Source organism: Macaca thibetana, chromosome 17 (assembly GCF_024542745.1).
Source record: "Macaca thibetana thibetana isolate TM-01 chromosome 17, ASM2454274v1, whole genome shotgun sequence".
NCBI classification, from domain to species: domain Eukaryota; kingdom Metazoa; phylum Chordata; class Mammalia; order Primates; family Cercopithecidae; genus Macaca; species Macaca thibetana.
The window spans coordinates 2,422,267-2,448,942 of record NC_065594.1 but is presented as its reverse complement, the minus strand read 5'-3'; the positions used below and the strand labels follow the sequence as shown (position 1 = coordinate 2,448,942).

Sequence of the window (26,676 nt, the reverse complement as noted above, 5' to 3'; positions counted from 1 at the left end):
CCCGGGAGAGGAATAATTATATTCTAGTGTCAGCACATCCTCTTTCCACAATGGCCATACACATAGAAAAGAAAAGCAATAGTTATTTTGGACTGTTTTACAGCTGTGGGAAAACTTGGGCGTTGAAGACTTAGAAATGTCCCAGAGGACATCGTATCACTGATGAACAGCCTTTTTCAAGTGTGTGTGAATAAGGATTCAACAAGAGGATATCTTTATCTGAGCCATAATGATACCCAGTAAGGATTCTAAAGTTATCTAATAAGAATAATTAAATATTCAAAAAGCTTTCGCTCTTCATGACCAGAAAACAACTGCATTAACTCTGATGTGAATGATGTACTCGCTCCGGTGGATGGCAATGTCAGTACAGTAGTAAGTGCCAAACCAAACCTTCAAAAGCATCCACGCAGCACTCCCAAACACTCAGGTGGCTAGCTGTAAAAGGGAGTACACCAGAACAGAAAATAAACTTTCTAAGCACCAAAGCATAAATTACCACGCTCTAATCCTTAGTTGTTAAAATGAACAGATCCTCCGGAACAAACCTTTTCCTGTAACACTAAAATACGTAATTCAGTGTCTTAGACTTCTATAAAGAGGAGCCAAAACTCAAGCCTTGATAGAAGCGGTCAGACAGCAGTATTCCAGAATCTGATACAGACCTTAAAAAGATTAAGCTATAATAATATTATAGGTTGGTCTCTGTATAATTTAGAATAACTTAACATGTGCCTAGACATCAGACTGAACCTGAAGAGTTCTGTGTAATGGGTGATAGAAAAAGTTCATAAGCTGTTTCTCTTTGTGGCTCTAAGAAAAGGACTGTTAGAACTGAATGTACGTATTTGAGTTCCAGTCCTGGCTTCCCTCCACTTAGTTGTGTGACCTTGAATAATTTTATACAAGCCTCACTATCTTCATCTAAAAAGTAGGTATAAAAAACACACCTGCCGCCTTCTTAGGGCGGCTGTAAAGACCAAGTGAAAGGACATTGTATGTTCATAAGGAATTTGGGTTGGTAAAGATGCTTTTAAATTGTTCTGCTATTCACGTTGCATTTTGAAGATTAATTGTACAGGGGATTAAGAAAAATATATTTTTTTGGAGCAGAAAATCTTTTGGCAGGGCCAAATATCTAGGGGCCTATCTTACAGTTATGTTAATGACTAAACTTTTAAATATTGACATTTAAATAATGTGCAGGCATCAAAAGTGTATGGAAGAAAGTGGCAGCTTGTATCAAAGGAGGTTTAATGATTCACTGTTGCTTTTTCTGTATGTTTGAACCTGAATAAGGTCATACTTTTTCAGATAATTTTAGGAAGAGCAAATTTAGAGACTCGGATAGTATTTTATAATCGACCATTTCGTTGTGAAAAAAACTTAAACTCATTCAAAATAAAATAGCAAGTATAGGTTTTAAAATAAAGTATTGACCTAGAAAACATACTTAGTAAAATAAACAACTACTTTCAAAATTTGGCATGCAGGTTATGGCTAATTCTAGACAAAAATTTAATTGCGTGCTTTAACAAGTAATAAAATTAAGAGTGAATTCACATTGTTAAAGAGGATCAAAGTGTTTTTCAGTCCAAGAGCACCTTATTAAAAAGTAGAAAGCGGTGTCATCTTCATTTACCATACGAAGAACACAGGTCTGGCAAATCTGAGAAATCTGCCCTGAGTTACATGGTTAGTGTAGCTTTGAGTCCAAAGTTGTTTCTTGTTTTGTTTTTAACTTGTGCTGCCTATTCAGCTATTAATTTTCAAATGGAAGAAAATGAGGCCATTTCTTATTTTCTCATATAGTTCAGTAAGAGAGCATTTTGAAAAATATCTCAAACCAGAATGAAACTACCATATGTAAAACACCTGAAATTAGGGTCCAGGTCTCATGATAGGTAGTTAAGGTGAACATGTGCCCCTCCCGTTAAAGACTACATGAGAGTTTAATTCATATCATGAGAGAGGGAGAGAAAGAGAGAAAGGAGTCTCACTCTGTCACCAGGCTGAGTTGAAGTACAGTGGTGTGATCCCGGCTCACTGCAACCTCTGCTTCCTGGGCTCAAGCAATCCCCACACCTCAGCCTCCCCAGTAGCTGGGACCACAGGTGTGCACCACCACACCCAGCTAATTTTTGTGTTTCTCATAGAGACGGAGTTTCATTATGTTGTCCAGGCTGGTCTCAAATTCCTGGTCTCAAGTGATCCACCCATCTCTGCCTCCCAAAGTGCTGGGATTACAGGCATGAGCTACGGCCACATCTCTTTTAAAGCCCAGAAGATTTGGGTCCGCAGAGGAAAATGTCTAGGCAATAGAGAGACAACTAAAAAGAATTTTCATCTGGGAGCCAAGCAGTGTGGACCGGTAACTACGGAAGGATGGCAACGGGCACAGGCTGGCCTGAACCCAGAAACCAGCTGAGCTAGATGAAGCACATTTCCTGCAGCAAAGTGAAGGACCGAGGCCAAAAACAGGTCGGTGGTCCTCAGGAGGCTGGAGGTGTAGCACTAAGAGAGCTTTACAAGATAGCTCTTAAGTGAACTAATTAGCTGTTACACTGAGTAAAGTGGACATAGAGAACAGAGTTGGAAACAACGACTCTCATTATCTCCAAGCTCTCATTATCGTTAAAGGCTATTTGACAATGTTGCACAGGAGGTGCCCTAGTATCAATGTTTGTATCCAACAGAGGATCCCTCTTCAATTTAGAGCTGATTCAGGAAGGGACCCATCTGATGAGAAAGCAGATGGGGAAAGGGAAAAATACAATCCTTCTCATGCTTCTCAGAACCGCAAAGACATCAAAAGCAAAATGCTGCTGGGCCAAGCTTGCATACGCCAGACACAGAACACTGAAAGGGAGGCCAGCTGAGACCCCACTACAGGGGGTAACACACACGGCCTCGGTGTTGACCAGCACATGGTGCAGGGAAAAGCCATTTCCAAAGGTGCATGGCATCAAGATTTGAAATTCAAGTGAACTTAGAGAAATAAAAGATCATCCACAAAACATGATGAGGGCTTTGAAACTAGAAAGTGACATCCCAGTGGGAGAAAAACAATTTGAGCAGAAATTAGGCCACCCACAAAGCATAGCCTTGACCAAATCAAAAGGAAATCTATCTCTTACCCAAACATGGCTGAAAGTTTTCACAGTCTCTTTGCTGAGACTAAACAATATTTGTTTATCCCTAACAATACGTAGGTTACCAGTATAGTTATTCTATGGTGTTTTCTTGGCTTACCCTTCGTTTATCTGGACAGGTCATATAGTACCTCGTTAAAAGACCCGTCTAGTTTTCGTTGTAGATAGATATTTAAACTACGTCATTCAAGGTCTGGCAAAACCAGGTCAGCAATACCTGAGGCTATACAAAGCCCAACTCTTGGCCAGGCGCGGTGGCTCACGCCTATAATCCCAGCACTTTGGGAGGCTGAGACGGGCGGATCACGAGGTCAGGAGATTGAGACCATCCTGGCTAACACGGTGAAACTCCGTCTCTACTAAAAATACAAAAAATTAGCCAGGTGTGGTGGTGGGTGCCTGTAGTCCCAGCTACTCAGGAGGCTGAGGCAGGACAATGGCGTGAACCCGAGGGGCGGAGCTTGCAGTGAGTGGAGATCCCCCACTGCACTCCAGTCTGGGCGACAGAGCGAGACTCCGTCTCAAAAAAATAAAAATAAAAATAAAATAAATAAAATAAAGCCCAACTCTTTTCTATTCTATGAACTTCTTCATACAGATGGATGGATAGATCGATGGATGGATGGATGGATGGATGGATGGATGGATGGATAAATGGGTGGGTGGGTGGGTGGGTGGATGGATGGGTAGATGGACGGACGGACGGATGGATGGTTAAGTGGATGAATGGGTGGGTGGGTGGGTGGATGGATGGACAGGTCGATGGGTGGGTGGATGGATGGGTAAGTGAGCGGATGGGTGGATGGCTGAGTGGATGGAGGAATGAACATATAGATGGATGAATGGCTGGGTGGGTGGACGGACGGATGGACGGACGGATGGATGACTGGATGAATGGGTGGGTGGGTGGGTGGGTGAGTGGGTGGATGGATGGACAGGTCGATGGGTGGGTGGATGGATGGGTAAGTGAGCAGATGGGTGGATGGCTGAGTGAGTGGATGGATGGATGAATGAACATATAGATGGATGAATGGCTGGGTGGGTGGACGGACGGGTGGACGGATGGATGGATGGGTGGGTGGGTGGGTGGGTGGATGGATGGATGGATGGATGGGTCGATGGGTGGATGGATGGGTAAGTGAGCGGATGGGTGGATGGCTGAGTGAGTGGATGGATGGATGAATGAACATATAGATGGATGAATGGCTGGGTGAAGGGATAGAGAGAAAGGCAGTTAGATGAATAGTAGAATTAGATGACAGAATGGGAGAGAAGATGGACAGGGAAGATATGCACCATTTTTGTCTGCACTTCAAGCATTGACTTATTTTCCAGTTTTTATTTACCCCATGTTCATATGCTGAATGTATCTGTGATTGATTCTGTTTCCTTCACATCGCTTTCAAACGATAAACTCACAGGTGGCAGAGCCAGGTCTCTATGAATTGTCTCCATAAAGGAACTCTAGTACAAAACCACACATAGGGAACAGATTTGTTTTAAATTTGGGGATTGATGGGATGTACATCTAATACCAATTAAGTCACTGAGAGAGAATTTGGCACCAGGTTTTATCACAAAGGCAGAGATGTATATTCTAAAGTAAAATTTTAATGTAAAATTACTACCAGAAGGCAAGTTTAGGGAAGCAAGAAATATCAGTAAGAACTAGAGACATAAATAATCCTAAAAAACTCAAGCAGAAAATGGTGACAAGAGCTTACCTCCATATTCCCTCAAACAGCCCCTCTTGAAATGAAACCATATAAAATAAGAAATTCAGCACAACCAAAATAATAACAGATGTACTTTAAGTGTTCCCAGACCTAAACACCTTGGAAAGCTGAGGTCACATTCATTAAAAATGATTCCTCTCTTAAACAACTTTGACACATCATCTTGGCTTTAGCAGTGAGCAAAGGAGGTCTTTGAAGAAATCTATACCAGGCCAGCTCAGCTCTATCATACATGGTTTTTCTGACCTTTTATTTTTATATCACTGTTCCAATTTTGTCAAGATCATGGAGGTTTTCAAGTGACGGTTCATTGTAATGACATTTTAAAGCAAAGCAGGTCTGTGTGGGAGCCTGTACTTTAGAAAGACAACACTGTGGGTTTCAGTTAGCCCCACTGCTTACCAGGAATTCCTCTCGGGGTGGTGCGTGGTTTAGAATGCTAGCACATGGATTCTCAGTAGAAACCCTCTGTCCACCCCCAATAGCACTGCAGTTTACTTCGTTAACATCAAAAGGTCAATTCTACCTGTTATCACGTCCAGAGACGGTGAGTGCTCCATACACATTATTTACTGATCTTTACGCACCTGACGGCTTAGGAAATGTCTTGAAATCCACTTTAGAATGTTGCTGAAATGATTTCAGTGCCGGGGGAGGAGCCACGGGGAGACCTGTGGGTAATCAAAGGCCTGGGATCGAAAGCCACACCTGGGCAGTGTGGTCCCAAGGTGACAAGGGATTCTAGCCAAGCAGGAACGGGTTTGTGCAGAGGGCTGCCTTTGTCTAGGAATTCTGTCTTAGGCTCCTTAGTAACACTCTTGCTGTCCATCATCATGTGACCTGACAGAGATGGAATCTCCCACATCTGGGCACAGCATCCTCCAACGAGTTCACAGGGCCTGTCCCGCAAAGCATACAGTGCACACCTGCCTGAAAACAGTGACTGCCAATATTTTGGCAAGAAATGGAATTCTTGTGTTTTTGTTTGTCTGGTTGGCTTTTTTTCTCCTGAAAGTTCCTATAGGAATAATTAAACCAAAAGCTATTTAATCAATCAAACATTTAATTACTCAAAGATACCATATGTATTTTTTTCTAATAGACTGGATATTCATAGGTTGAACTGCCAAGTGCTCAACAGCCTTGTGAGTTGCTAGACTCTTTAGGCACAGACACTATCCTTCCAGAAGCCGGCCCTGTTCTAGGACTGTGGGTCCCACCTGCACAGGTGCATACTGTGTACACAATCACTGAGCTCAACCAACAGCCATGGAGCTTTGTAACAGTTGACCTGGGGCACGTGTGTGTGTGTGTGTGTGTGTGTCCGTGCTCCCAAAAGAGTAATGGCAGCACATCCAGGAGACAATTAGAAGGTACATCATCCATTAGTTTTAAGCTGCACTGAGAAATCAGCACTCTCAAAAGGTCACACTGCAGGCAGTTACAATGAGTGTCAGTACCAAAGTCCTTAGCTTGCACCACCAAGTTGCTCAATAAATTCTTACAAGTGTTGAGGTTGTGCTGTGATATACAGGAGCTCAAACAGAGGAAGAGCACAGTGGTTCATGCCTGTAATCCCAACACTTTGGGAGGCCAAGGCTGGGGGATTAATGGATGCCGGGAATTTAAGACCAGCCTGCACAGCATGGCGAAAACTTTTTTTAAAAAAATTAGCCAGGTATGGTGGCATGCACCTGTAGTCCTCACTACTCGGGAGGCAGAGGCAGGAGGATCACTCGAGCCCAGGAGTTCAAGGCTGCAATGAGCTCTGATGGCACCACTGCCCTTCAGCCTGGCAATAGAGCAATACCTCATCTCTATTAAAACCAAAAAAATAAAAAAAGAACTCAGACAGAGACTGTGTCTTCTGCTTCAGTTCCAAGCTGGTCGGAGGTCCGGCAGCATCAGTGTCGCCTGCAGAATTGCTAGAAACGCAGAGTCAGGGCTCCACCTCGGGGCTGCGGAACCAGGCTCCACCTCGGGGCTGCGGAACCAGGCTCCACCTCGGGGCTGCGGAACCAGGCTCCACCTCCGGGCTGCGGAACCAGGCTCCACCTCGGGGCTGCTGAAACAGGGTCCACATTTTCACAAGATCCTCAGGCGTATGTGGGGATGCTGAAATTTGAGCCTCATTGCTCTAAAGTAGACAATAGGAATTTGGGAGCCACCTGGCAAATCCCGGAGACACGACTCCACCTGGCATCCCTGGAGCCAAGAACCAGCGGAAGTTATGGAGTCCTCACGGCAGCTTCCTCACCCACTCCTTTGCTAGTCCCAGTTTTCACGGGGCAGATAGATGCTCCCTGGGTTGCCAGCAGGCTCCAGGGCTCAGACTGGAGAGAAAGTAGAATGAGAGGTGGCTCTCATAAGGTTTGCAAAGTCTTCTCAGGCTCAGCAATGAAGTGTGCCTTCTTCCTGTATCTTCCACAAACCCACATACAGTTAAGACGTTGAAGAAAAAAAGAGGAACAAGGGACAGTTGAAGCAAGCCTACTGAGTGTCCAATGAGATATATTTTTAGGCTTCTGGATAGAGGCTCAGGTCAAAAGGAGATTGATGAACCTGAACATCACTGATTAAATCATTCACTCATTCACTTGATATTAATCAAGTAGCTACCCTATGGGAGGCCATGTTTCAGGTGCTGTTGCACCAGCACCATCCCTGATGCAAGGCTGGGCTTCCCCAACGTGAAAACAGGGTCCCCAGAGCCACCTCCTGCCACATAGAGTCTCCCTCCAAGTCGGAATCCCCTCAGGATAGACTGGGCCAGGTACAATAGGCTGTTTCTCCCAACAAGATCAAGGAGTCATCGGGGTGACTGGTTTTCAAAGCGGAGCCGGATCCACCCCTGGGGAAATGCCCTTGTTGTCTACTGCTATCTGGTTAAAAGGTGGCTCCTTGAAGGGTTAACATCATCTTCAGTGCTACTCTCAGATCCTACGCAGAAAGAATATTTAAAGCACATCTCCTCCACTGCTATTTATCCACACACATTCCCCACCCAAGCCTAATCACATCCCTACTTCAGTCTATTAATAAGATTGGTGTAACAAATGGCTATTTAAAGTCCTCCTTCGGCAGCAAACGCCTCTTCGCCCTACAGACTCCTTGAAAGTAGGCACCTGTCTGAGCCCCTCCAGCCTGCCTGCCAGTTTGTCTTGTTCATTATTTCTTAGCTCAGGGAATTACCTTATTTCATGAAGCAAGAAAAATTCCTGGCACTCTCTCTCATTATGAAGAATGATTTCTTTTTATCTTTAATCCCAATGCCCAAACACTCAGTTGCCCATAGCAGGAGCTAATGTGTGTGCATACCTGAGATAAGGGCCAGTCCTCTTGGCCTTTTTATTAGGACATTATGTTAGATGCCTCTTCTCTCTTCAGTGCTTTGATGGAATTTCATTCCATGTGAATGGGGGTGGTTCTCCAGAAAACCCAGCCCTAGTGAGACACACATTCAGACTTTATGAGGTGGGTACTGAATTTGGCTCATTCCCACCAGGACGGGTACTCAAGGGCAGACTGTCAGAGCACATGGCTTTCTCTTTATGTCGCAGAGGTTACGATGCAGACTGCATGGACCACAGTCTTCAGAGCAGGATTTTCCTCCAATCTGAAGAGGCATATTTGCAATCATTTCCAAATGACACTGCAGAAATTAAGTATGTATCAAATAATCCCGTTTGGCTGGTTGTACCTATTTGTACACCCTGAAATCATTTCTATAGCAACATGGAAAGGGAAGGCTCCTCTTCGGACTATGAGAACTAGGAATTCGTTTCTATTCTATTAAGACTTTCCGAACTAAAATTTTTTTTCTTTCCTGTATCAAATAAAGTGATTTTTGTGATCATTTTCATGTAAACAATTTGCATAACAAGAGCCAACATTTAAACACTGTGTCTGTGCAGTTGTCTCCTGGCATAGACTGAGAATGTATGAACTCAAGATGTTTGCTTCTCTGTCATTCTATGATGTGAGTGGACAAGGTTGGGATGGAGACTGGAAGTAGAATTTTCCAGAAGGTGTTGCATATAAATGTGGAAGTATATATATATCCTCATTATAATGGGTGAATTTTATAGCTATGTCTACATGTGCAAATTAGTCTATTTTAAAGTGCTATACTATTACCAACATAAGGCAGTCGGAGCGGAGATGAGTCCCAAGATTAATTAAAAGGAACTGGCTATTTAGGAAAGTAAAATAACTGTATCTAAGTTGGAGAAAGATGAGTTTGGAAGCAGACAAACGAGTGAACCAAGAGAGAGATGGCTGCTGGCTCTCTGCCTACAAGTCTTTAGAGGATGTGAGTGCCACTGAGGAAAAAGGGGACTGTTGTTTCTCATGGCACCCGAAGGCTGCGACTGGGAGAAAAGAATGAGATTAAAACTTTAAAAGCAAAGATAAACCTTCAGCTCCAGAAGAATGTTTCCTAGAGATAGATCTAAGCTACAGAAAATTAGCCCAAGGAAGTACACTCATGGGATTGTAAAGGGAAAGTCTTAGAAACCCTAAACTCATACGTCTCATGCAAAGGACTTGATGTCCCAGTAAGATGTACATTGCCCTGAATTTCCACTTTCTGCCTAATGTGAGGCTCCTGGACATGGGAGAGAATCATGTGCTGTCACACCTCTATCCCAATATGCTATAACATGGCCCAAATGCCGCCCAGTTTCTCCCATCTGTACAGCTCAGAGCTGCAGTGGGGCCGTGTGTGAGCGCAGGCACTGACCCAGCAGGCTCCAGCCTTGAGGGATGTTTCTCAGGATGTGTAGCCACCAAAGAGGCCCCATGAGAGGATGATTCCCTATACTCCTGAGTATCTTCGCCCTAGAGAGCCCCGTTGTCCCATCCGTCTGTGGGGGAAACGAGTGCTCCCTACCTCAGCACCTTGCCTGGGGAGCACGTGTGATGGGCTCTGTGACAGACAGCAGAAACCCGACTCTGATCATCAACAGCCTCCTCGGTGGTTCTCACTGGAGCTGAGAACACAGCCACTGCTTGCTAAGGACTGAAGGTACCACACGCAACACAGATTTCACTGCCGCAGTAGCTGCCTCTGACCAGTTTTCTCAAGGTCACTGTGCCAAGAACACAGGGGGACCCTATTCACCCTAAATTCATGCATTTTTACAACTGCTTCTCCCACCTGGAACTACAAAAGAAGCAAAGGTCCAGCGAGAAGCACCCAATGCATAATCCTTCTCTAGTGACCCATGAGGAAGCAGGAGCCATGGGGCTTACAGACTCACCATACTAGGCCAGGAGTTGGTCGCCTCTTGAACCAGAACAAGCTCAGAGAGACTCCAGCACAGCCACGTGGTGGAAGGAGATTTATACACAAAAAGGGAAGTGACGTGCAGCAAACAGAAGGGAAGCACACGACCAGCAGGACTGGTTACAGCCCAGCGTTTGCCTTATTGGAGTAAGGTTTGAACAACTGGATGCCTGTGATTGGCCAGAATTCAGTGATTGGCACAAGCGTAGGTTACAGTTTGTTTAAACCTCCATTTAGGTTAGAATTCACTATATACAGAGGAATCTTTAGGCTGAACTTTAAATATGTAAAGGGTAGCTTTAGGCTAAACTTGCTTTAACAGAACCCAGGCCATCTGGTGCCATGATCACGCACTTATTACTGAAATCCACCTTCGCCCCACAGAACAGGACTGCTGCCTCCCCTTCTCTGGGTACTGCAAGCCTATCCGTGAAGCTGCATCACATCTTGGAAAGACAGAATGGCTTGGTTCAAAACACAAGAGAGAGACTTTAAGAAATAGCACATTTCCTCTCCTTTGCCGTCTGTGTACCTTGGCCAAGGGACTTAACTTCTCTGAGCCTCAGTTACCTCGTCTGTAAAACGAAGCTGGCATCCACCCTGCAAGGTGCGCCTGCACAGTGAACAGCAGAAAATGCTCACGCTGTGTGTGATGCTCAGCAATGGGCAGTGTTGCCGTGGGCAGAACAGGCAGAAACGAGGAAACCTGAGTAGAACGCCCAGCTCAGCTGCTGGGCCCTGACTGCAGCTGCTTAATTCAGGTTCCCCCTCTCTCCTCTTTCACTTTTGACTCATTTACCCTACAGGTGTTGTTTTTTTTTTTTGAGACGGAGTCTTGCTCTGTTGCTCAGGCCGGAGTGCACTGGTGCAGTATCAGTTCACTGCAATCTCTGCCTCCTGGGTTCAAGCAATTCTCCTGCCTCAGCCTCCAAAGCAGCTGGGATTAAAGGTGCCTGCCACCACCACGCCCGGCTAAGTTTTTGTGTATCTAGTTTCACCATGTTTCCCAGGCTGGTCTCAAACTCCAGGTGATCACCAAGGTGATCCACCCACCTCGGCCTCCCAGAGTGCTGGGATTACAGGTGTGAGCCACCACATCCAGCCCCAACAGGCTTTGTTAAGCAGTCTGCTGAAAAATATTTGCCCCATTAGGCAATTAAGCATTTACATTTTAAGACCTAAGTCTGGTTCTTTATTTTTGTTTTCATTAGATTTTGCTGTGTGAGAATCACCATTCCAACTTGTCCTATTATTCTTAGGTTCTTATTCATGGATCCAGCATAAAACTATACCTGGAAATTCATGCCATCTGCAGATTTGAGAATTCTACTGCTCAGAGCTTTATTTATTCTACAAATTATTTTAAAACCTTGAAAAATACATTGCTCATTGCTATATCAGTCTATAGCATTTTCTCCATTTCCAATGACTATAAAGCTGGCCATTATAAATTACTGGTTATGTTTTGGGGGTCAAGTGTCTGGTTCCCCAATTGGATTACACACTTGCTGGAGACACAGAGAAGTCTGTATGCATTCTTTGGTTTCACAGAGTAGGTAATCAATACATTCTTACGGAACCAAGTATACATTTGCTAACTGATTTGCCACTGAGATATCATCATTTGCTAACGACACTGGCCCTTACTGTAATCCAATGACTTTGCCTCTCTCGCCTGCGTTTCTGTAAGAATATTGTTTTCAACTTTACCCTGAACTCCCAGACCCCACAAAACACAGAAACAGTGCTTTCTACCAGCCAGGAATGTCAGTCTCATCTGCCAAGATATTTGTCTTATGTACCCATCAGCTAATATGCAATCACTCTACCCAGTCTTTCCAGAACAACCTACCACAGAACATCCTTGGAAAGGCAAGCTGTTATTTTCACAAAATGTTGACCAAATCTAAACTTTGCAACACTTGCTTTCCAGGATAGTTTCAAAATCTAGTTCTTTTTCGTAGGATGACGTCAGAAGATTGGGAATTCATAAGCAAACAATTATTATTCAATAATTCTCACTTCTGCCATTACCATAGGTGGTAAAACTATTTTGGATAAGCTTGCAATACTAATTACTCAGTTCCTCGCCTATAAAACAAATGTGTTCCACGGTTCTTGTTTCATGGCTTTGAGAAAAACTAGATGATGTGAGAAATACTTGGTCCCTGAGATGCTGAGGAAAATGAAGGCAGGTTCCGTTAGTACCTACACCTTGCTAATAGACAGTATGTTCTGTTCCGCTTCCTAGAATTTGTATTTTCTGTTCTGATAAGGTGCAGTTTCAACATAATTTGGATGTTTTTCAATGAGTCATTACCTGTTGAAATTCAAGGGTGAAAAATGGAAACCTTCACACAACCTCAATTTTGTCAACTCAGATCACACTGCTCTAATTTTTGACGTAAAACTTCTTTAGATGCAGTGGTGACAAGAGGGTTTCTTCACAAGCTGGGTCCCAACAATTACTGCTGATGCCAGATGAACCCAGAGAGGGAGCACAGGAGGTTCTGAAGGCACACCTTTTCATACATCTTTTGATTGGAAGTGGCCGCACAATCCCTCAGCCCACTTGGTAGTCCCCTACCAGTTCTCCTTTTAATTAATAGACTTGTGAATAACCACAACTGCCTTGTGGGACATGCCAAACACTAAACAGATGACTCAGTTGCAGTGAGCAATCTGCTCAACACAGGGTGCCTTAATTTAAGCCATACGTGGTGAAAAACGAAGGCGCGGCGAACATGCGGCTCAGTGTATAGCTTTTGGTCTGTTTCAAGTTAAATAAGTCCCTGGTGTGCAGAAAGTAACATCCATAAAAGCGAAAGCAATGGCTCTGATTTATTGCCACCTGTTAGCATGACTCTGACCTGCTTGAATGGGGCAGGCATTATAGTCCAGAAGGAGAACAGGGCTCAGGTCTGGGCAGGAGCGGAGGCCGGCGAAGGTGCAGTAAAGTCTGCTGGGCAGGAGACCCAGAGAAGACTTCCTGCTGCGTGCCAATGAGCAGGTAACTGCAGATGCCTGTCGCAGGGTGGGCAACACTCAGTGTGCCGCCACTGTCATCTGGCCCAGTTTATGGACAAAATCCATCTCTTGGGGGCTGCAGCAAGGGGCTGGGGTGGCGGCTCGTTCATTAGAACCTGGCCGGAGGGCAGCTCAGATCTGTAAAGGACAGCTGTCTAATTGGATTTGCTTGTGTGTACTGTCTTAGCTTTTACAATGGGAATAGGCTACCCGGCCTTTCTAATTAGATTGTTAAACATAATAGCTGAATGGCACAGCAGTGAAGAATTTGCCCTTCTCTTTGTAAGCGCAAAATAGGGCTCAGAAAAGATTCAGGGTTTTTCCAGCCCATTTCCCCCATCATTGTATCTGATGGTAATGAGACGAAGTTTATTTCTTTTTAAAAGCTCCCAAAGGAGCACAGGCCAGGTTGAAGTTCAAACTAAATGTCAAAACACACACAGGCAATACAGTAGCAAACTTCTGTTTTCCTTGGGCCTCTTGTTTCCCCTAATTGGTGCCTTGTTGGTAGTCTCTACCGAGAGACTGAGAATGAAATGGGATTGGAAATTGAATTACCCTGTCATCCCTCAAGGTGGTCTTCAGACCTGGGTTGAGAAAAATGAGTAGAACAGGGTGGGAAAGACTCACTTGCTGAAGCTCTGGGTCCAGTCTCCTGAGTCTCCTAGGAAGCAGCAGGAAGTGGAAAGAAAACCAGGGAACAAAAGAGAGGAGCGAGGAGAAAGACAAGAAGGCAAGGGGAAAGAGAGTGGCGCTGGAATGATGTCATCGCCCAGCCCTGTGGGTCCTGTGGCTTGAAAGCCATTTTCATCCTCATCTTCCCATCGGAAATGACATTTTCTCTTTAAGGTCTGCGGTTCTCCAAGATTCCACCCTGCACCTCATTTCCCAATTGTCACCCTACAATTGTCATCCTTCCCTGACGTTCATCATCTAGGGAACATTGATCAGACACACAATTCAGGTTTGATATCAAGAGGACCTGCACATAAGTTTTTTTTTTTTTTTTTTTTTTTTACTGTAAAAGGAAATGTATTTTTCTGTGTTTTCTATGCTCTTTAGAATGTAAAGCACCAGCACGATGCAACATTATCTTCTACAGTGTTCATAAGTCACCCATCTGATGTCTGAAAAGCCCTCACAGCTTCAGCCACTCACTGAAGCTGCCCTTCTCCTTAGAAAGTGCAGAATAAGAAGATTATCCTTCTTCTGAGGAAGCCACATCCACACTGTGTCCCCCGAGTCCCACCACCCAGCAGACACCGTCTCTGCAGCAAGGAAATAATCTTCTTCTTAAATGCATTCAGGAAAGCAAGGAATGACCCCAGCAGGGCAAAGGACAGATTACCAATGTTTACCATTTTTATTCTGTTTTGACATCATCCCAGGGAGATGACTGCCTCATGAATAATGAAAGCAGGCAACATATTACTCAAAACCAGCAACAATTTTTAGAAAGAAAGAAAGAATGAGTGGATAAATGAGCAATTGTCCACCTTCCTGAAGCATGTGAGCTGTTATTTTCCTCCTCCTCCTCTTGCTCGTTGGATGCCTTCCCTCACTGATTGTGATCTTGAGATCTCTTTGCCAAGATTCAGCAGTGACTCCAGAACTCAGCTCTATTTATAGCCCTTTGTTCGCTACACAGAGTTCAAACATTCTGTCTGTGCATTTGGGTGGTTCGACTGTGGGGACACACCCTGCCCCCAACGAACACTTGGTTCATGGGTTACAAATCATAGCCCACAGGTGCATTTCTGTCTGGCCTGCACATTTATTATTTAAAAATTGGATCCACATCCCTGGAGCCACGACAAACATTCTCTGGATTGCCGAGCCTCACTGCCACCTCTGTATTAGGTCTGGCTACTCCCATCCCCAGTTTGTCTGCCCAGGTGTGGAGAGCCTTGAGGTTAGGACTCCTTTCTGTCTCAGCCACTTTGTCCTACTGTCTGGCCAAACCTTACGACAAATGTATCTGCGGACTCACATGAGCGTGCCCTCAAAACTCAGTAAATCCTCCTGTGTAGTGATTCCCAGAAAACGTTTGTTTTGTCAATCTTTGCACTTGTTTTATAACTCTCCTGAAAACTCACTTCTTTCAGATGTTGCTAGGCTTTTATTTCCCACACACTCTATATTGAGAAGGATGGTCAATGGAGAAATGTGAATGAAAGAATTCACTAAAACGGAGACAAACACAATTCTATCCCAGCAGGGTGAGCCATACTATGCCTCCCTATATGTTGCTGTGTCTTATTCAGATGACGGGTGCATGGACTGGGTGAGACTGGACCCACTTACCCAGTTCTATGTGACTCCCACCTAGAACAAATGATTACTATGAAGCACATTTTTCTAAAGTGATGAGAATAAATAACATTGTATGGAAATTATTTAAAGAAATTCGATTCATCCCTTATATCACACAAGTTGTAAAAAACTGATCCATAAAATCAGCACAGACCCTGACCCGCACTCTAAACCTTTAAATAAAAGAACCATGTGCCTGCAACGAAGACACTTGTGCAGAAGTACAGTTGTGCAGTCATGGCAAACCCAAATACCGGTTTTGTTTTGAAATGAGAGATCCCTCTGCATTCTGCTGCCATGTGATGTTTCTCATTCCATTCTTCATTCTGCACACATGGGTGACTTTAAGTCAGTATTCATGGAAACAGCTTTAAAAGGTCCTGAAACTGAGAAGTGGATTATGTCAAGGACTAAAATTACTTCAGAACTGTTTGATCATGCAGATTCTGGAGTATGATCAATTTGACACATGTGTCCATGACATGAGTGTGTGTGCGTTCTGTATTCCCGCAGCAAACATGAGATGTGAGCAGAAGTTGCTCCATGCGCTCTATATAATGTTTTATTTAGTTTGGGACAGGTGTTGCAAATAGTGTCTCAAATATTACTAGAAATGATCCATCACACTCACATTCCTAGCAATCCTTTCCTTTCCTTCTAAAAGCTTATTGACAGCTGATTTTGCTCCTTGAATTTCTAAGAAAATAACTTTCCATCTATATGTGAATGCATCGTTCTTATTTTTCAGGCCTAAGTATCAGATAATGTGGCCCTGTGTGACAAATGGGAGTTGGAACAGAGGACTTGGCAAAAAATTGGGGGAAAAAATGCAGGTAAATCTTTCCTTAGACTTACTCTATTTTTTTGTCCAATTCTGGAATGAGTTCTGGCAAAATATTCCTGAAATTAAAACTTCATGGGATGAAGTTGGTCTGAGATGACTCAATGTCATATTTTCCCTCTATCTCCTTTCATTTCAAAAGTAATTTTATAAAAAGAAAAAAAGAATTAGAGTCTAAAATCCCAAGGATTGGTTTCTTATCAATTCTTGCAGGCATGAAGTCCAGACCTTTACCTAATTAATGATAAAGGCATGGGAATATGTGATGGCTTGATTAACTCATTCAGAGTAAAAAAAAAAAAAAAAGAATCTCTTTCACCCTTTCCCTTTATGTTTTTGGTACAAATAGGACAGCTGAGACTCCACACAGACTAGAGAAGACCTGTAGCGGTGTGCGGTGAACACTGTGGCATTCAAGTCCAGGGAACCTCTTGGCTTCCACTGCCTGATCCTTCTCCTCTCCAGTCACTCCCGTGGAGCTGCTCAATGGCATAGACGCCATAGCATCATTTGTTCCAATCCCAAAGCATCTCTTCTCCGTAGCCAAACTGATAGGCACAACAATCATGATATAATCTTATACAGGAAACAGGATGCTGGCGGAAATATGCCTTCTGCAGAGACGACTCTGGGACTTTGAAGTTCCAGCTCCCGGCCTGTTAAAGGCCGCGCAGTCTCAGAGGGCAACACAACCAAAGGTAGAATGCTAAAGTTAAGAATGGCCTTAAGAACCACCGACAGGGTTGGGCACAGTGGCTCACACCTATAATCTCAGCACTTTGGGAGGCCGAGGTGGGCAGATTACAAGGTCAGGAGTTTGAAATCAGCCTGGCCAATATGGTGAAACCCCATCTCTACTAAAAATACAAAAATTAGCCATGGCGTGCCCCTGTAATCCCAGCTACTCTGGAGGCTGAAGCAGGAGAATTGCTTTAACCCAGGAGGTGGAGGTTGCTTTGAGCCAAGATTGCGCCACTGCACTCCAGCCTGAATGACACAGCCAGACTCCATCTCAAAAAACAAAAACAAACAGGAACTACTGACAGGGCCAGGCGCGGTGGCTCACGCCTGTAATCCCAGCACTTTGGGAGGCCGAGGCAGGCGGATCACAAGGTCAGGAGTTCGAGACCAGCCTGGCCAGTATGGTGAAACCCCTTCTCTCCTAAAAATACAAAAATCAGCAGGGCATGGTGGCATATGCCTGTAATCCCAACTACTCAGGAGGCTGAGGCAGGAGAAACGCTTGAACCCGGTAGCTGGAGCTTGCAGTGAGCCGAGATCGCGCCACTGCACTCCAGCCTGGGCGACAGAGTGAGACTCTGTCTCAAAACAAACAAAAAACCTACCAACAAACTTGTTGGAAGCCAATGGAAAAGAAGTTTATGGTGAACAACAATGCCGTCCTTCACGACAATGCTGTCCTTGCATGCGAAAGGCTTCCTCAGTAGGGGTGCTGTCTTTGTCCTGCTCCATCTCACTGCAGTCTTCTCATCGGTCCCCCAAAGTACAATAAGTAGATGTTGTCCCTGCCTTACAGGGGCAGCCAACTACAGTCCACAAGCTAAGAATGGTTTTTACATTTTTAAATGATCAGCGGAGAGAATCAAAAGTTCAATAATATTTCATGACATGGAAAATCACAAGAAATTCGAATTTCAAATTTACTAGAACACACCATGGCCATTTTGCATTGTCTAGGTCTGTTTTTGTCCTATAACCGCAAAGTTGAGCCACTGTGACAGAGACCTACAAGGCTACAAGGCTGACATGTTATTACCTTGATCCTTGCAGAAAAGTTTGCAACCTGTGATGTATTCCATTTCTAGGCCACTGGTGAGAATTCCCACACAGCTTCGATTCCCTAACTCTAACCCTCACCCTCACCCTAACCCTAACCCTCTACCCAACAAATATTAAAACAAAATACATAAGGCAGCCTGTTACCCTGGCAAACAATTCTGCCAGGAAATAGCAGTAGGTCCAGAGCTGAGATAAATCCTTCTAGCATATGTGGTGGATATTGGTGCCCCAGGCAAAACAGTTTGGCGTGCCTCTGTCAGTTACAGAACACTGGGCTGTACTGTTCAGACCCAGGAGGAAAATCTTTATGTGGTATATTCTTTTTGCCATAATTAAGAGGAGATGCAGAGAAAGCATAGAGCAAGATGCCCCAATAAGAAACAATGCAGATTTTCCTGAGACTTTCACAGAGAAGCCTCAGTAGGTACACATATGGCATTAGCAAAGTCCCCAAAGACAAACGTCATTTACTGTTCACTCATTGATTGATGAAATTAACTTACTCATTTGCTCATTCATTCATTCATTCATTCACACAGCAATTTTTTTTAAGCACAGGTGATTCATAGATGACATAGTAAGGGCCCTACCAACAAGCAGCTTAGAATCCATTGAAGAAAAGAGACACGTGAACTAAATAAAATAAAACATAAATATTCCTAAATAGAAGAGCGCAAGTGTAACACACCAGAATCAGTTCCTTGTTTCTTTGTCTAACAATGAGTGCCCACTCCCTGCCTTCCCTAGCCTAGGAAGAACTGTCAGACAGTGTCAGCCTAAACACAGTGCATTTGAGAATTCAACAACTCCAGGGGTGATTCAGAACAAACAAGAAAAGTCTCAGCAGAAGAAGTCTAGAGTGGGAGAGGCTGGAGGGATGTTCACACACACACACCACCCCCATCCCCTAGTTCCCCTTCAACAGATTACAGGAAATCAACCCTTTTTTTTTTCTTTGCCTTAGCTGCTGTGCACATAAAGAATATGCAGCCTGAACTAGGCCTCAGGAGAAAAGTCGTGCTAGATCTTTATTCATGGTATGTGGTTAAACATGTTTTCATGTTGTCAAAGATTAAATAATTAGGAGAACATGGTCAAGATCAAAAGGCAGTGCCATGTCACAAGCAATTAGGAGGCTCGTACAGCTGTGACAGCGAGGGACCCCCGCTGGTACGGTACCTGCTTCAGCAAGCCATGTGGGCGCAATATGAAGTCTAGATGGGGCACTTCAGGACTTTTCATTTAAATCTCATTAAGAGGGTTGCAATCCAATAAATACAAAAATAACAGCTAAAATGGGTTTTAAGTTCAGCACAATGTAAGGGGGAGAAAAAGAAAAGGCAAGTCAATGGCCTGTAAATTAAAAATCTCTTCTGGAAAAATTCTAAATCGAAATGTATCACACGTCTTAAAACAGATCTCCAATCCAAGTTACGTGCAAAATGATTTTTTCAGCGTCTGTACATTCTCATGAAGAAAGACACATGTTGATGATTCAAGTGAGTTTACAGAGGAGCATGTACGTCATCACAGCAGTATTAAGTGGGTTTTTTATAGTGATCCTATCTGTTGCTTAATTTTATGGAATTAGAATGTCAAAGCGTGAACCACAGAATCTCACCTGAGAATCCCCTTTACAGTAAAATCCTTATGAAAGTGAAATTCGGCAATAGGGAAACAGCACGAGTAAGTCTAAAATGAAACATTAAAGTGGTCTGATTTTCAAATCTTAAAGGTAAAATCGAGGTTTAAACATCCCTATGGTCTGACCTGGGCACCAAACAGTTTTTATCCCCAAGTCTTCCAGAGCGTGTGGGGAAGTCCTCCGTTGTCTGGGCTGGGGCTCCCATGCAGGAGAGCCCCACACGCTGAGAGGAAGAACTGAACAGAACTGCTAATACCCCAGATGTGGCCCAGTCCACACAACCCAAACACGCGGGTCTACCCTGGACCCAGCTCCGTTCAGGAAGTCACAGAATTCAATGGTGATTTTACTCGGTGATTTCTCACCATAAAGCCTCTATTAAAACAATGTTCACGTGGTTAGTTTAAAACATTTCTGTGGATAAAAAAAGCCTTGTAACCCCCAGGCCAGACTATCTGTGGATACCACTAAGGTCCCATGTACAGCCCAAATGGCTCTTATCTGCCCTTGGCAGGACCTCATCTGGCCCCATTCTGAGGTCCTCATTCCTCTAACATCCTCCCGGAAGTCAGAGAAGCCTCTCATCTGCCTTGATATCTGCATGGCGTGTGACCGGCACTTGGGTGGGGCTTTGTTCCAGGCATGAGCTGCTCTCCTTTCAGACTATACTCTCTCAGAAAACAACCAGGTAAGGAAGGACTGCCCTCGTCCCAAGCCACGTGGCCTGTGGCCCTCGGATCACAACACAGCTGCTCCTGCCCACGTATATGTGCCTGATGGGGCCACTCAGTCCCTGCACTAAACTCAAGGCTGCCGCCTGCTCTGTGTCTCTTCACTGCTCCAGAATTCTCTCCAAGTCCACTCTGCCTCTTCAGACATTGGCCATGCCCCCATTGCTCCCCACTCCCACACCTGTGTCTGTCTTCCCCTCCACTTGGCTTGCCGGGCACACCACTGCCCGGGGCCCCCAGTTGCTGTGCTCTGCGTACCTGCTTTTCTACCACAAGGATGCTTGAGCCCCTCACGGAGGAGCTTTTAGAGTTTTGTTTTTTGGTTTTTTGAGACAGAGTCTTGCTCTATCGCCCAGGCTGGAGTGAAGTGGTGCCATCTCGGGTCACTGCAGCCTCCGCCTCTTAGGTTCAAGTGATTTTCCTGCCTCAGCCTCCTGAGTAGCTGAGATACAGGCGGGCGCCAGCACACCCAGCTAAATTTTGTATTTTTAGTAGGTTTTGCCATGTTGCCCAGGCTGGTCTCAAACTCCTGACCTCAGGTGATCCGCCCGCCTCGGTCTCCCAAAGTGCTGGGATTACAGGCGTGAGGCACTGCGCCCAGCTGAAGCTTTTAGTTTTTGCAAAACTCTGTCATCCCAAGAGTGTGCACGCACCTCAAGGGGCACTGGCTCTGAAGGGACTCTCACAGCAGGTGCGGCTCCCTCATCCTTCAGGCCCTGCTGTCAGACAGCCGCTCCTCCCTGCTGGCTCCTCTCCTAAGGTCCCATATGGTGACTGCCTTAATGTCCCCTGACGCCCCCACAAAGACACAATGGAAAGGTCTCCCCTGCCCCTGGTTCTGACTCACTCACTCGATGAGTTTGAGATATTGGAGTAGAGATGACCACAAAGTTAATGCAAGCTGACAGTGTGACGTAACCACTGAAAACGCGATTGCTGCCCTAAGCTGGAAACCCTCGTGTATGGCACCCGGATGGAGAGAAGGAAAAATCCCATGCAGTGCACTGCGTGTGCCCGTGCCCATGCCCGCTGCAGGGCCCCACGCTGGGCTCCGGGAAATACACTTTTCAAGGACAGTTCGACTATGATTAGTCTAGAAGGAGGTAACTCAAATGGTGAGGAGCTAAACCAAGCCTGTTTAACGAGGGACTGAAGGAACTTGGGGTGTTGAGAATGTGGAAATGAAGAGGAAGCATGATTCGGCTCTCAGAGAGGACAGGGTGCCAAGCCTGTGACAGATCGCCTGGCTCTGTGTGGCTCAAACGGGAAACCGGGCCAAATATCTAGACGTCACCAGAAAGCTGAAATTCAACATATTAGCCATGTTTTCTGTTCCCTCTCCATCCTTCTCATCTTTACCTAACCCCACTGTTTCTCATTCTTTTTCTTTCTAGCAATAAAGCTGCCCGACAAGGGATTCTGTGGCCTGGAAGGTGGTGGCCTCCCTCTACCTCGGACTGTTCAGGCAGGGGTGGACTGCATTCTGGAAGGACTTTCAGGAAAATACCAGCTTAAATGAGGCAGGACCCTGGACTGGAAAACCTGTAACATTTGCTCAAGAGCCCAGACTCCAGGACCTGAAGTGTGACTCAGAGCAGCGTCCCCAGGCTGGTGTGCAACAACACATTTCAGCATGTGTCCTTCCCATGGTCTATATGGATGTTCCTCGCAGAAAAATTAGAGACACAGGAAAGAAAACGAACCACTATTCAATGTATTAGGAATGAACAAGGTTAGCGGGAGACATACAGTGTATATGTGTATTTTCTCCTCATTTTTCATTTACTGTAAATTTTATTAATACAGTCTTCTGACCACCCCAGCACCCGGGAGTTTCCTTTTGAACTTGTATCTATTGAAATGTGTTGAGTATTTTCTTCCAATGCAAGCATTCCTAGAACATTTCAAAGCAGAGACTGAGTACTCCACAGGCAGGAAGGCAGCACGGGAATTTCCAAATAAAAATCAGTGTGAGAGGCTTCCTTCCACCAGGAGGTCTTGCATAGGAGACCGAGCAGGGAAGGGAGCCACAGACACCAGCAGTATGACTTTGCCCATCACCTGGTACTTGTGGCTCACCTTTAGTAGGTGACAGTAAATGAAATAGCTATTTTTTCATAAATCCAAAATCTTGAGCTGAAGATGGTGCAGGTTGGGGGTGCAGATTCACATGCACAGGAGAGAAAGGTGAGTTAGCTCTGAAGCGGTCACACGGCCTGACAGGCTGGACAGGGTGGACCCTGAGATGTCCTTCCAGGCGCATGCGTACTCCTTGGGGCTAGAATGGGAAGCCCTGCTGGTGTCTGCTCCCATCTCCTGGCCACGGGGGTGTGAACAGAGAGAAAGGAAGGTGCACAAACCTCTATGTGGGCGGGCACCAAAGAGAGAGAGACCCACACTTCAACCCTCCCCTGTGTCTGCTCCCTCCACAGGAACTCAGAAGGCCAGCATCCTAAGGCCACATTACCAGGGGCCCTGTCAGCCACTGGGGTTCCCGAGGAAAAAGGATATGCAGAAATTCACTCTGAGGCCTTCGCTAAATCCTCAGACACAAAGAAAGCTAAACGAGAGACAAAGTTTGGCGGGAGGATCAGAGAAGCCCGGCTCCGTGGCAGGTTTTCTCTTTCAGGCGATAGGCAGGCCCCGGGCCGGGCCCGCCCAGTCCCTGTGGAATGTTCTGGGGGCTCTCTCTGGCACTGGCTTTCAACTCTGCTTCTGAAGTTAGTCTGAACAATGGAAACAATTCCTTTCCATGATTAAAATCTTCCACCCTCTAAAATTAGTCCCAGGAAATTAGAACACCAGTAATTGTAGGAGGCTACACAATCCTAGCAATTTAAAGTGGAGTCATTTACGGAAATCACCAAAGTCCTTAGAAGATACTTCCTCAGTAGTTTTTGTCCTATAACTTGAGGCCACTAAAGGGTCATCAAAGCTCAATGGCTCTCAGTCTCCCAGTTATTAAATCCATTCCAGTTAAGAGATAACATGGAATTGTTAGCAAAGGGAAATTGTGACATAGTGGCCTTTCCTCATACAAAGGGAGGTGGATTAATGTGTACCTTGTGTGTACATGTGTGTGATTAGAGACTTAAGAATTCGAGATTTTGCCCTGTAAGTTTTCTTTGTCAATATTTTTTATTACACATAGAAAAACTGGGATCAGATTTTCTCCTTTTCATACTGTCTTTGTTGAAAACCTAATCACAGGAGCACTTCACACAGCAACACACAGCATAGGGTCAATTCTCCTCAAAGACTCCTAATGCAGCCTTGCAAGAGAGCCTTGGGTTCACCAGCTCAGTAAACAATGGATCTGCGTTTAGCTTGTATGCATTTTTCTCAAATGTGCTGTATTTCTTATGTGTATCTCTTCTGACTTACAAAAAAAAAAAAAAAAGAGGGCCCGTGGAAAATTGCTGACAAGGAGCAGATGAATGAACCCTGAAACTACGTTTCCCATCATTAGAACCGGGAGCACTTTCACACTATTTGTGGAGTTGAGGCCAGAAAAAAAGGCAACACATATTTGTAAGGGGTTCAACCTCAACTCCTTCCACAGAACTGCAGAAACACACTTCAGAACACCCTTCCCCCTCTCCAGCGCCCTGCCACCTCTTCCTCATTCCCCTATTTCCAGCCTCACCAACGGTCTCACCTTCTCTTTATAAGATGGTTGTTTCCAAAATGGCAGCTGCAGGACTGGAACCTGAGCAGGGTCACCTCACCCAGCCCCAGCCTACCTTTCCAGGGCAGCTCCTTTCATGCCCCGGTGGGGACCACATCGTTCAGCGACTCTAAAACACCCTCTGTGTCCTAAATGTATGCGTTCATCTATCCAACAAATATTACTGCACTTTTTCTTTCTTTTCTTCTTTCTTTTTTTCTTGAGACAGAGTCTCACCCTGTTGCCCAGGCTGGAGTGCAATGGCATGATCTCAGCTCACTGCAACCACCGCCTCCCAGATGCAAGCGATTCTCCTGCCTCAGCCTCCTGAGTAGCTGGGATTACAGGCATGCGCCACTATGCCCAGCTAAATTTTTTTTTTTTTTTTGTATCTTTAGTAGAGAGAGGGTTTCACCGTGTTGGCCAAGCTGGTCTCGAATTCCTGACCTCGTGATCTGCCCACACTGGCCTCCCAAAGTGCTGGGATTACAGGCATGAGCCAAGTCTTTGCCCTCCGAGAGCTAATGACCTAGAGAAAGGGACACGACCAGCCATCATATTACACAAGCAAGTATAAAATTACAAATTGTTCCTGGTACCAAAAGGAGAGTGACAAAGTGCTGTGACAATCCATATAATTGAGTGCTTTTACTCAGTGTGAGTGGGCAGGGAGCACACATCTCAGGGATGTGTGGACAGCTAAGAAAGGCAGGCAAGCCAACAGTATCCCAGGCAGAGAGGATGGCTGCGGCGCCTCCTAGGACGTCCTTCCCAGGCATCCCCGCCTGGAGAGCCCTGCTTCCCCTTGATGCACCATTTGAATGACACCCTTTAGGAAGTCTTCCTGGATTCTCTCAACCAACCCCCCTTCTTTCCTCCAGCCAATCACTCAGTAAGTGTCTACTAAGCACCTACTGTGTGTCAAGCACTGTGAGGACACCCGGTGCCGTGGGGAAGAAGACAAAGCCCTCGCCTGTTTGACAACTGCATTCTTATTCAGGTATGATGAGGCCAACTGCTCGGGAGACAACACCATCAGAGTGTGTTACTCAGTTCCCAAGAGAAGAGGGCACTCCAAACCACACGGCACACGGGCACCGCCGGCATCGGGAGCAAGAGGACATGGTGGGGAGGAGGCATTACTGTGGTTTCCATAGAAAGGAACAGGTAGAGCAGGGTGGATGGGCTCAGGACCAGCTGGTTTGAATCATTTCAGCAGGCAGGCCCTGGCACAGGGCTATTCCTAGTTGTCTGGTCCCTAACCTCGGGGTGATCAGGGGAATTCCAGTGGCCCAGAGGATGGGAGCCTGACGGAGGTGTGGGGTGTGGGCTCTGCATTAGTTGGTTTGTGTAAGAGGGTGTGCTTGCAGGCAAGTGTTTTAACCCTACAGACCCTGGCTCACCCTGGGAGGGGCAGCCTCTCCAGGGTCCACAGGACCCAGATGTCAAAGCATCAGAAAAAAAAAGACACAGTTAATGCGCTGCCCTTGAGGTTTAGCTGTTTACCGGGGGAGATGAGCACGAGCTGACCATGCAACACAGCTACACACACAGCCGGGGCCCCCAGCCAGCCTCTGGAGGGATGGGCTTCTCTGTGGAAGCTTCTCTCGAGCCCTGAGGGGTGGACAGGAGCCAGTCAGGCAAACAGGACATCTCGATGGAGGAAGCACAAAAAAGAGAGACGGAGGAGGAGGGGAACAATTCAGAAAATGAAAGTAGCTCAAAATTGCTAGGAAGCCCAAGCTTGTGGGAAAGAGCACCAGTAAGAGAGAGGATGTCAGGACCAGATCGTGGAGGGTGGCGTTTGACCCAGAAGCTGGCTTTATCAAGAAGGCAAGAAGAGCCACAGAAGGGTTTGATGGAGGTAAGGGATGCGCCTGGCTTTACATTTTGGATCGTTTGGAAGGGAATATGAGAATGCCATAAACACATGTAACTCGTAAGGCCACTGCAACCATCCAGGGGAGAGACAGTGGTGGTGGCAGAGAGAGGGAATGAACAGATGTAAAGGATATGAGCAAAGAAAAATCATGGGATTTGCGAGGTCAGGTGAAGGGGCAGGGATGACCCCACCTCCCTGTGGGACCAGCCGGCAGAGCGTTCACTACCACGAGAGATGCCAAGGCAGCCTGGCCCAGCAGACAGCAGGCAGATTTTTAGCTCAGATCCCGGAATGAGGGACTCATCCCTTATGGATTGAATTATTTTAGAAAATTTACGTTATACCATGAGAGTCCACGACACTAGGATACTGTTTACCTCAGAACATCATTATAAGGACTGATTGAGATAATGGCTCTGAAAGTGCTAGCTCTGGAAAACACTGCTCATGTGTTTTCTCACTTTCTTGCAACCATTATTATTCTTGTGCAGTCCAGGCCCCTCTCTGCCCAGAGCCAGGGCATCCACAGTTGCCCCATCTTAATGTCCTTCAGAGCAGCCATGGTATGCTTATGGCACGCAAAGGAACCAGCAGT

General features: G+C 45.5%; 1 long non-coding RNA gene across 1 annotated transcript in view; it reads right to left on the bottom strand.

Annotated features, from left to right (window-relative positions):
* Positions 1 to 24,148, bottom strand: part of LOC126940161 (uncharacterized) — a 64,811-nt gene extending 40,663 nt beyond the window's left edge. Inside the window, exon 1 of the long non-coding RNA XR_007720633.1 lies at positions 23,056 to 24,148. This is a non-coding gene — a long non-coding RNA (uncharacterized LOC126940161). The remainder of the gene's footprint in view (positions 1 to 23,055) is intronic.
* Positions 24,149 to 26,676: the final 2,528 nt, after the last annotated feature.